Below are 9420 nucleotides of genomic sequence, written 5' to 3'. Positions count from 1 at the left end.
CAAAAGAAACAAATACTTAAGAATCAATCAAACAAAGGAGGTAAAGGATCTATATATTGAAAATTATGGTACTCTGTAACTATTGTTATGCTCTCTTATTATCATCAGTACAATAGTTGTTAACTAGTGTTACTCTATTTTGTTATGAAATTTTGTTTTATCCTTGTAAATAAACAAAATAAGAGTCTTCAAACAATGCATCAGTTCAAATGATGAAAAAGTTGTCTCAGCTAGTTCCATTAAAATGGAATTCTAATTGATTTTAAATAAAATATTTATGGAAGACTTTAATATCAAACCTGGATAATTTTAAAATATGTTGTTTTATCTCATGTCTAAGGAATATTTATTCTTTGCTTTTTGATTTTCTTATAAACAGCTGATTTGATGAGAACTGTCTCATGTACATCATTCCCCGATTATGTTTTGAATCTTGATCCAAATGTAGAAATTTTTTGAAAATGTAATATTCATTAACTACAAGCCCCAGTGAAAAGTGTATGCAAGTAAGCAGGTGGTGAACATCAGTGATGTGTTTGAAGTTTTTTTTTTTTTATTGTTGAGGAAAAATGAGAAAGTGTTGGTTAATTTTAAAATAAGTGAAATATTCATGCTGATTTTTAGGAAATCACTAACAAGATTAGAAATAGAACATTACTTCCCAAATAAGTTAAAAGGGAAAAAAGAATTTCCCACAAAAAACACAATTTAAACATAGCTACAAAGATTTAAAAAACAGAATGCTTTTAACAAGATAATGTTCTCCAAAATAAAGCTGCATATAACTACATCAATAACAACAACAATGAAATAGAAGAAATAAAGCCATGCTGTTATGTTGAGCTGTAGGTGACTCAGGTCAACAATTTCTCACATTGCCAGTGAAGCAGAAGACCCAATGCTATTATGGTCTACTGGACTCTTTTAGAATATTTTGCTGAGTTTACACACCTATAATATTCAAATAACGAAACTTAACAAAAAAGGGTATACATATGAATGTCCATTTTGTATCAGTGTATTCAAAGTGGTTAGGATAGACATATAGTTACATTCTCTTAATGAATAGAGTGATTTGTTCTAATGGTGTTTGTAAATAGGATATAATGTCCACATCTTGTACAGCAATTAACCATAGGAAGAATGTATGCAATGTGTTAATTATTGAAACTGTCCTACCAATTTGATTTGAAACTATCTCATTGCTATTTGTTTATCAATAAAATTATGAGAAAAAAATAACAACAGTAGTTTGAATTAATATGTATACCTTTCTGAGACAATGCATCATCACTTAATTGTAAAGAAATATATCCAGCCAAAATATATACCAAATCTAAAATCTACTCAGTTCATAAAATAGCATCAAAGTATAAGACATAATTGACAGATATAGTCATTTATCTCAATACTAACAGAAGAAACAGAAAAATTGGAAGGGACAAAATGGGGAAATATTAGCTTAATCTTATGGAGTCATGTAGAATTTGGTAGACAACTATTTAGGGAAATCACTATTTTCAAACAATTGACCAAAATACTAAGCCATAAAACCAATTACAGCATAAAATCAACAATTGTTATTTTCCAGGCAATAACTTTTGACTTAGGTGGAAAATATTTAGAAATGGGTAATAAGAGATTATCTTTCTAACAAAAAAAGAGAAATTTGTAGACATTCTCATAAATAATTTATGGATCAAAGATCATCAACTTAATTGGAAAATTTCACAGCTGAATATTAAATTCAAAATGCCTAAAAGTTGAGGTAGACATAAATTTATGCTTAGAGGGAAATTTATAGCTTTATGGTGAGAAAAATATATCTAAAATATAAGAGACTGAAGATCATAATGTGTGACATATGTAAATTTGAATTAATGCAAAATAATGCTTGAATAGCTAATAAATAAAAAATCTTCAACACAGTAGGAATTGGGGAAATACAAATTAAAACTAAAATGAGACTCCATTTCATAAGTACAATAATGAAATATTTAAATGTTTTACAGTAGAACAGCAAAAATGTGGAAAAGAGAACTTGAATACATTGTCAGTGATGAAATTGATGCTTTTTAGAGAACAACTTGGCAAAATCTGATGAAGTTCAATATAGCAATTCAGAACCTAAATACAAATGCTAAGGCAGCTCTTACGCATGACACCAGAACACATGAGAAGCATGTTCCCATGTTGCCTGGGCAACACTAAGAGTAGAATTTCTTCCCAGAATTTGAAAGATATGAGGTTCTGTCTGTGCTCCTAACTACCCACAAAAAACACCACAGATCCCCTGTTTCAAAGATCATTTCTATGATGAGTTGGCTTTCATTTTCTCATTAAATTAGAAGATGTGTGAATATAAGGATTTATCTTATTTTTTGGAACTGGGAATCAAACTCAGGACTTGAGCTTGTCAGAGAGGCACATGTGCCACTGTGCTGTATTGCTGACTCCTTAGCATTTATTTTGATTATAATTCAACACAATGCATCGGCAATATAGCTCAGCAGATTAAGTGCCTGCTCAGGCTAGCGCAGGAGCTGGAGTTTGATTGCTGGCACTGCATGCCACACCGGCCCTTTCCCCTGGGTGCACTGAAATATCTACCAAGTCTGGGCTTGGTGGTGCACACCTGTGCTCCCAATGCAGGGGAGGCTGAAAACAGAAGGACCAATATGAGTTCGAGCTGTGTAGTGAGACCCTGTACCAAATACAATAAAACAAAAATAAAATAACACAATGCTTGGCACATAAGAATGCCTAAATCCATTTTTAATTAATTTCAAACCATGTTTTCAGGCACAGAATTTGACTTTACAGTTCATAGCTTGCTGCTTCTATTGGACTCAGTACCTATGCGTAGAGTTTTGTTCATAAACAATGCATATAACTGAAGTCAACAGAAATGTGCTGTCTCTGGGACATATTGATATTGTCCCTGTCAAAATGCCGTAGCTCAGTGTAATTGAAGATTGCCCCATTTCCTGGATGAAGAATCATAACCATAAAGGCGTACAACACAGCAACGATTGAAGAATTTGAGAATTGTTAAAATTTTTAATGTCCTATTTTACCGTTTCAGCTAGAAAGTTCCTGTGTGTTTATTCTGAGTAGCAATTTACTTGAGTAGAAATCACTTGACCCAAATTTTGATGATTTAAAAGCTCATGAAAGAACTTGCCTCAAGCTGATAACAAAATCTGTTGCAGATGGTATATCTCCTATTTGTATCCATTGGTCTTTTGGTTTATGAGCTTTGATAATTTGAAAAAACAGAGGAACCAAGATAGATATGTGACGTTAGGCAGGCCCTTGTTCAAAATTGTACAGAATGAACTCCTTAACCACATTTGTTTTTAGTGGCCCACAGTATATTGGATTATATTTGTGAATAATATGTAAGGATGATTCCAGATTGATTCTAGCAAACAAGAAGCTCAGAGTCAAAACCAAGACATTGTTTTTGCCCTGTTAATTTTAGACACAAAATTGTAAGATAAAGCCTTTGATATTGACACTTATGATATTGTTCACATCTTTTTTCTATAAATTTAGTAATCTTTTTTTTTTTTTGGCAGAACCGGGGATTGAACTCAGGCCCCTGTGCATGCCAGGGAAGCACTTATTCCACTGAGCCATCTCCCCAGCTCCAAATTTAGTAATCTTTACATTCCACTAGCATTCTTTTGTCAATTTTGAGGTTTTTACTTATCTTTGGATTGTGTCTAAAACTTCACAAAAGAGACAACATTTTGGAAAAAGCCAGTAAGTCATTTTGTTTTAAGGACCAAATTACAAGGTGACTGCAATTCACAAAAGTGACAAAACTTACGGAGTTGTACATGATGGTAAATGCCTGTAATCCCACTACTCTTGGAAATTGAAGAAATGAGGATCACAAGTTTAAACCTAGCCTATGTCACTTAGCAAATCAGTAAGTCTCTATCTCATAATTAAAAATAAAAAGGACCTGAGATATAACTCAGTGTGAAGATTCTGAGTTCAATCCACAATATGGATTGCATGCGCGCTTGCACGAGCGCTCATGCGCGTGAGCGTGCGCACACACACACACACACACACACACACACGATATTGTAGAAAAATGGAGATGAACAGTAAAATAGGTACATGCATAAAAAAACAAGGAAAAAAAAAAGCTATCAATTACCTATTCTACAAATGATCCAAAGACCATGGCTCTATTTATGACACTGTTCACATTCACTATTCTGTTTTCATTTTATTTATTTGTTGCAGGATCTCACTACACAGCTCAGACTCATAGTGATCCTCCTGTTTTGAGTCTCTCCAGCTCTGGGGTTACAGGCGTGTGCCACCATGCCTGGACTCATTCACTGGCTCAGCTCAATCTGGGGTGGACCGGCGCAGCATGCGGGATCTACTTTAGATGTCAGTCAGCCTGCTACTGGTTATAGGTGGGTGCCCAGTAGGATGAGCAAAGTAGTCTTTTAAAGGCGTCTTTATTCTAAGACTTTACTCATTTCACATCATTATAGTTTTCTGTGTTATTTTTTGACCAATACACAAAAATCATAGGCATACTCAGCTTCTGAAACTCTGGTGGATGTGACACATACATACATACATCTCATTTTCTCTGTATAAATAATTATATTCTCCTAAAAAGTCAAGTTTAATTATGCTAATAAATTCAGCGAACTTCTATCACTACTGGTTCAGTGACATATAAGGATTAAATTACCCAATGGCAAAATTAGAGCGCAAAATACTCATTACAGTGACCCATTTGGAAGAGATAGTCTTCCTCTAAGTGTTAACAGGCTAAGTCATCACAACACCAAGCCAAGTACATGAAAAGTTCAGTATTGTGGTGGATTCAGGAAAGTGAGGGTTTGCCCCTCTAAGCCCCACCTCCTGAGTTTTCAACATGCATAAGTTGGCATGATTCGTGTATGTTATGCTGTTAGGCAGCCTTCAATTCTTCTTTAGGAAACAAGGCAAAACTCATAAAAAGTTCATACCACAGCAATCTATGTGCACCCATGTATATAACAGCATTGATTGACCATAACTAAATCTTGGAAATAACCCAAATGCTCAATTAAGAAATGGGTTAAAAATATGTGGTATTTTTATATAATGGGGTACTACTAAGCAATAAAGAAAGATAAACTTGAGGCTTTTCTATGTAAATAGATGCAACTAGAGACCATACTCATAAATGAAATAAATCAGATTTACATGTGTAAATATCATATTGTATCCCTAAAGTGAGAAACTGAAAAGTGTACATAACATTCAAAATATATAATAGATATTGGGAAAGGGAAAGAAACTGCTCAAAAAGGAAAAACAATTGGAATGAAGAAAAGGAGAAAAAGATGATAAAAATGATACAAAATTTTAAAACAAGATGACAGGAAATTAACAGCGGTTAATTAAACAATTAACAGTGGTCAGTATAAAAAAAATTGTAAGATGTGTTAAGTAAGTAGTAACATATGAGGCATATTAAGCATGGGTAAAATGAGTATGTGTTGTACATGCTGAAAATAGATTGGACAAAAAGAACAAGAGATGTCTAACATTCATAATATAACTGTACATGAGCTGCTTCATAATCTTTAAATGTTATAAATACAGCATATGAGTTAGTCAAAATGTATGCGCTTGTAGCAATGCATCACATGTCAGTGACGGTCATCCGGAACGCCATGTCTGGTCTCTAAGAAAGGCAAATATGTTCCATACTGGTTCATCTGGTAATTGGATAGCTGCAGCTTGGCTGCTGTGTGTGGTTGTCCCTGTGTTTCCCTGGTAGAGTGCTCGCTCTAGGCAGCTTCCATCTGTCGGGGCCCCTTCTTGAGCCCCATCTGTTGTCCTGGTTACCATGGCATTAGAAAGCTGGCACAGTCAAAGATCAGAGAGCATAAATGTTCCTGAGACTCAAGAACGATGGTTTCTCCTGCACCTTTCACCCTGTTCTAAGGTATGTGTGAAATCTGCTTCATTACCTTCCCTCACAATCATCACAATTTCTTTTACATTGAGTCAATGATTCACAGGATTTGAGCATCTTGATGTGTTCTGGGGTCCTCTGTATTCAATGACCTCCAAGACTATTTAAATTAATTCTCCAAATAACATTTAACAATAGTGGAGAAAAATACCATGCATTGGTCACTAACTGAGATTATATGTCATATTCTTAAAGGCAGCACCTTCAAGTGCAAGTGGTATCTTTATGGAATGAGGCTATGTTCGTTCATTATACTCTATTAAATAGCCAGTTGCTTTTTGGAACCTGTGGCACATGATAACACACCAATGAAGCCAAGTGGCTAGAATCCATTTTCTTAATCTTTGTTCCATAAATGAATCTGCTGATCAAAGACAATGTTGTATGGGTCACTGTGTTAATCAGTTCTTTATTACTACAAAAGCTAACCAAGAAAATAAACTGTCAAAAAAAAGATTTATCCTGTTTCAGGCGCTTCAGTCTGAGGTGGGTTGGTCCTGCTGCTTTTTGGCCTGTGGTGAGGCAGCCCACCATGGCTGTGAGTGAAGAGGAGCAACATCATTTTTTTCATAGCCAGACAGCAACAAAGAAAGCAGATAGAGACTCACGCCATTTGAGAGCATGCCCCCAGAGTCCTAAGTCTTCCTACAAGGCCTCATCTCTTAAAGTTCCCACTCTTTTGCAAGAGTACCAATCTGGGGCCTCACCTTTAAAAGGTGAGTTTTGGGGGAACATTCTCAATCTGAGTGATAGTCACCATAACCATCTTCCCATTTCAGTAAGTTAACAAATTCAGAGCTGTGCTCACAATAAAGACAAATCCACATGTGCAACAGGTCTCTTAAAACAGTTTTTTTTTCCATAACAGAAATAGTCTAGCATCACTGTTTTCCATCATGTAAATTTCTCCATCACGAAAGTGAATGGTACAATGTATGAATATTAGTATTCTCTTTGGTTTGGAAACTACAACGTTCAGTACTGATTTTATGATTTTGAACTGAGTTTTGCTTATATCCTCACCATCATGTACTCTGCAAACCTGAATTAAGTAAGCAAGCAGGGTGGGGATGGTGGGCAGTGGAAAAGACCATCCACCTGATCACTGAGAGCTCTATCAGTGAGGAATGTCTTGTGAAGAAAAATCATATGGGCAAGACTCTTCTATTCTTACATTGTCTGTCACTGATAAACATTCTTCAACTCTTCCCTAAATGACCTGATGAGCAATCTTCTAAGCTGTGCTTAGATAAATCTTTTTTTTTTTTTTTTTTGCAGAACCGGGAATTGAACTTAGGCCCTTGTGCTTGCCAGGGAAGTGCTTAATCCACTGAGCCATCTCCCAGGCCCTAGATAAATCTTTTTTTTTTTTGCAAACAAAATGAATGCACATGTATACCAAAGGTCTGTCCACTTAGAAGATTCCTCTACTCTATTATTTTCTTTGAGAATTAGGTACAAAATCATTAAGCAGCAACAGGAAGATGACATCCTTTGGGAGAGTGAACATCTGCTCAAGTATCAGTGAATTTGAGCACTCGGCCAATGTATCTAGCATGTGTTATTTCTTCTTTATGTCAGTGTTCTACCGCCCAACCTCAACTTTATGGTTTCTTGATGAGAAAAGATGGTGACCATGGTTGCATGAATACTCTAGCCCCAGCAGTCAAGAGTTCAGTTTCTTCAAGAACCTATTATATATAACTGAAGGACCTTTGTTCAAAAGAGTTCCTAGTTTAAATAGGTCTGGGAATTGAACTCAGGACCTTGTGCTTGTTGGGCAGGTGTTGTGCTACTGAGCTGAATCCTTGGCCCTGAAGCTATGATTTTATGACAACAATTCTAGAAGTCGTCACTATTAATATCTTATAAAATTTGGAGGATTTCACAAACTGTGTGAAAATCTGCCTCAAACATATTAAGCATCAAGAATTTCCTGAATCACTATGACCAAATGGTAAAAACAGCAGCCTGAATTACATGGACAAGCTAAAGTCTTCATTGTCTTTTGGAACAAATTCAGAGCTCATAACCTTAGAAACTACTTGGCAGAATTACATGCAGGGCATGTTACTTTCAAACAGCCAAGAAGCCTATGAAGCACTAGGCTTACATCTTGGGCAATACTATCCAGATGTTCTCCATTGAATTTTCATAGACTTGCAGAAGACAGCAGCTACCTGAATTTTTATTAAAAAAAATTCTCTTACCCTTTTGACTCCATGTGAACTACCAAGCCACCTAGAATAACCTTTCATCCCAGCAGGCCAGCTTCAAGCACATGATGCTATTAAAGAATAGACCTGTGTATAATAAGATGATCAAGACCCAGGAAGTACCTCATGATATTACTTATGCTGTGGTTTGATGATATCCCCCAGAAGTTTTGCTGAAAACTAAGACCTAAAACTATTGGAGCTGGGTCCTTTGGAAGGTAACTTGTGTTAGGTGAGAGCATGAGAGTAGGATCTCTAATATGGTGCTACTGGCTTTATAGCAAAAGAAGAGGAACCAGAACTTCGGTGCTTACTATTATTGCCTATGTGATACACCCAGCTGTGCTATTATGCAGCATGAAGGCTCTAGCCAGATGCCAAGCTGCTGCCAGTGCCATGTTCTTGGACTTGCCATCCATCATAACCATCATATAAACATTTATTCTTTATAGATTCTTTAGTCTCATGTATTATGTTAAGGGGATAGCAAATTGACCAAGTTACTGTGAGAAATGTTGATGAAGGCGAAAGCAAACGATGTTAGCATTCTTTGCTTACTAGGATAAAAATGAAAAAATTTCTAGGCTGATTGTTTCTTGTGAGATGCTAGAGCTCAATTGATTTTGTTTCAGTAAAGTAATATCTTCCACAAAATTAGCAGGTGTAGTTGCCACATGAGTAAGCTTACATTGATCTGCTTGTTCTCCAAGACATAGCCAATTCCTTCTTGAGGCAAAGAAGCAAGTCAAATTAAGATATCATAGAAAGTCTGCTCTCTCAAAGAAAAAGAAAGAAAAAAAGAATCCACTCTTGCACTTTACATCTGAAAATGGCCTAGGTGGTTTTGACACTCTATGGTAATGATTAGGCTGACTTAAATGTGCCAATCATGTCTTTTCTTCATTTACACAGTTCAGGTAAAACTTAAATTAGCTAAACATCTGTTTTATTCATAAAGTTATGATAAGCAATTATCCACATTTAGAAAAGGGTTTGGCCAGCTCCCCCCTACCATACTCTTGATGCTAATTATCGTACCAAATACTTCATCCAACAAGGTCAATTGCATAAAATAGAAATTATTCCACTTATTTCAAGTACAAAATAATTATGTTTATACAAAACCAGTGAAGGCCCTAGAATAACACAATAGAAACCAAGCACAACTTTTTAAACTGTGGCACCCAAGGATCTAGT

The sequence above is a fragment of the Octodon degus genome, unplaced genomic scaffold, assembly GCF_000260255.1.
Source record: "Octodon degus isolate 3935 unplaced genomic scaffold, OctDeg1.0 scaffold00161, whole genome shotgun sequence".
Taxonomy (NCBI): domain Eukaryota; kingdom Metazoa; phylum Chordata; class Mammalia; order Rodentia; family Octodontidae; genus Octodon; species Octodon degus.
The sequence above is the reverse complement of the archived record's forward strand: the minus strand, read 5'-3'. Positions refer to the sequence as shown.